Source organism: Pinus tabuliformis, chromosome 6 (genome assembly GCF_031772625.1).
Source record: "Pinus tabuliformis cultivar Carrire ecotype Pingquan chromosome 6, CPIR1, whole genome shotgun sequence".
Taxonomy (NCBI): Eukaryota; Viridiplantae; Streptophyta; class Pinopsida; order Pinales; family Pinaceae; genus Pinus; species Pinus tabuliformis.
In genome coordinates this window covers 1,863,336,144-1,863,338,832 of record NC_142292.1, presented here as the reverse complement: position 1 = coordinate 1,863,338,832, position 2,689 = coordinate 1,863,336,144, and the positions used below count along the sequence as shown (strand labels likewise).

The following is a 2,689-nucleotide window of genomic DNA, read 5'->3' as shown; positions in this document are numbered from 1 at the left end:
ATAGACTGTTGTCCCAACCTCAAGTCATGGAATTCCTTCACCTTCTCATCATAGAACCTTTCTGTCAAGTATTTATCCTTGAAATATTTCTGGAAAGTGTCCCAAGTCACCTCCCACTCGTCAACGTTTCAAATTGTTTTAATCTCTTCCCACCAGAGTGTGGCTACCTCGCAGTTGATAAACAACTAGTCGAGCCCTTAAGTTATCATCGTATTCATAAATCTGGAAATACTGGTTCATATTGATCAGCCAAGCCTCCGCAGCCTCTTCCGTTTCTCCATCAAATAATGGAGGTTTTATTTTCTTAAATTCCCCTTGTAATTCAATCTTTGGCCTCTTAGCCCCTCTACCTCCGGAAGTATTTCCTGATTCTTCCTCATTATTCATTCAAGTTTCTTCTATTTTCGGATGACCTCTCTGTTGCTGCCTTGTCTCCTCCCTATTTATGTTATCTGCACTAGGATCTGGATCCCTTAGGTTCTGTCAATCTGAGAGGCTTTTCAGGATTCTCTCATGCTCTAATCTTAGTCTCTCATTGTCAGCACGCAAATTCATCATTTCTGCTCATAATTGCTGAACAGTCTCTATTAGCACATCATTCTCATTTGTTGTACTTTCCCCCAACTGGACCCACATTTTTGGATTAGATGGGGTGGTTCCTTGTCCCCTTCTCATATTGTTTCTTGCTCCTCTCTGTGCATTTAAACAGTTTGGTTATTGACAACTTTTCTTACCCAAGGCCACAGTGCTGGAACCTGTGGCTTTGATACCACTTGTAATATGTAAACCTTAAAACATAAATCACTACGCTCAAGCATAATTTTTTTTTAAATGATGAACTGGTTACCTTATACCCTAGTCTATATGGTTGTTTTCCTTTCGACATATACACATTGTTTAGCTTAGCCATGCCATGTCAATTTATTAGAATTGTTATATCAGATCAAGGTTTATCAATGATTTAACATAACATATCGTTAAATGTTCATATATGATTTCTAATATGACCATACATTAAACCCTCCTATACCTTAACTAAGCACCATAGAGATTGTTCGAAATATTGAGAAGGGTTGGTGGGTGACAACTGGAGGGAATTACGGAGGACAACTGGGCACATTGGACCCGTTGATCTCTAGCTAATCCAATGGTTTGAGTTCATTCATAAGAAATTAGGGTACCGATCTCTGGAACCCGTGCCCCTAGTCTTCTCCATTCGCCCATCGTGGCTCTCCAAGATTGAGCTCTGCTACCTAGCGCCATCGAACCCACTGCTTTGGGTTATCTCTCTGTTAAGCAGGTTGACTTTTTGTCTGTTCTATGCTTATCACAAGGTTATTTTCAGTCTTTGCAATTTTATCTCCAATATGGCTTCCGGGCTAACCTGCTCTCCCACAGGTTGCTCTGGCTTCGAAAGGTTTCACTTTCAAGGATCCATTCAAGTTTTGGCTGGTGCTTTCTGAGACATCTACTGATACAGGTAAACTCTACTTAGATTTTAAAATCTTACTTTGCTGCAAATCTCAGAGCCCCGTTTCTTTCTTTTTTGATCTTTCCCACATTCTCATTTCCCTGTATAGGTTCCGTCCTTCAGGCAATCTCAATTCCGGTGCATAGTGTTCGTTTCCCAAGTGATGGAAGGTGAATCTCCTGGACCCCAAAGAACCGAAATTCCTGCCCAGGATAATAATTTTAGTCATCCTCATTGTATTACTTTTCAATTATTACTAATTGGGTTACTGTTTTGTCATCTTGAGCTCCATCATTCCCTTAGGGTTTTCACCCCGTGTTATGTGCACTTGACAGGAATGCTTCCACAGGAGTTTCAGATGACGACAACCTCACTGAATCGATATCCTTGACCAACAGGTGCCTTTCTGTTTACTCACAACCACTCGACGTATAGAATTGTGGAATGAGGGTTTTTAATCTTTGTATTTTGATGAACTGATATTTGGATAAAGAGAAGCCCCAGGCAGTTTTTAACCCAATCGAGGGTTTCATAGTTTAGAATCTATATTCTATGTAATTTTGTTAAGAAACTTGTTTAAGTTATTTGGGATTCCATTGAAATTGTTCTGATATCTTCTTCCGCATTTGCTATTAACTGTTGGATTTTTGAACCGAGTTCTCTCGGATTCCTATGTTCACTTGTTTGAAGAAGTCGTTCATTTTTGTTATATAACTTATTACTATTCTATTCATGTTTAATTACTTGCAGTCAGTTACAACGGGTTTGAATTTCCCTTAATCATATAAATACGCAATAATGTTATAAATTCTGGGTTAATTTGTGTATTTATTTCTGTCAATTTTCAAGTAGATGTTTTTCTGTTAGAACTGGTTTGAGCTTCTTCCTGTTAGTAATTACAAGCTTCTCTATAGATACATAATTTGAATTGTGTTTGTTATACCAACTCTATTATTCAATGTTTACATTTTAACAGAGGAGTGGTTATAATAGTTTTTGTTCTAATTCAATTTATTTGCTATGCAAGTTCATAGGGGACTGGACCTGGTTGTTGTTGAGTTGGCAACCCAATCCTAACCCCTTCAACTATTTAACCATAAGATTTTACTTTGTATAAAACAAGGGTGGTTCCAGGACTAGCATTGTCCTGTTGCACATTTGTGTTTTCTCACAGATAGCAAAAATTGTATTTTCTTTTAATTCTGTTCCAGGCATGGG

The 2,689-nt window shown here is 38.2% G+C and overlaps 1 long non-coding RNA gene across 1 annotated transcript; it reads left to right on the top strand.

Moving 5' to 3' along the window:
- Positions 1–1,158: 1,158 nt before the first annotated feature.
- Positions 1,159–2,207, top strand: LOC149266536 (uncharacterized). The gene is made up of 3 exons (XR_016252977.1): positions 1,159–1,300; positions 1,399–1,480; positions 1,581–2,207. It is a non-coding gene; the product is annotated as an uncharacterized LOC149266536 (long non-coding RNA).
- The last annotated feature ends 482 nt before the right edge of the window (positions 2,208–2,689 follow it).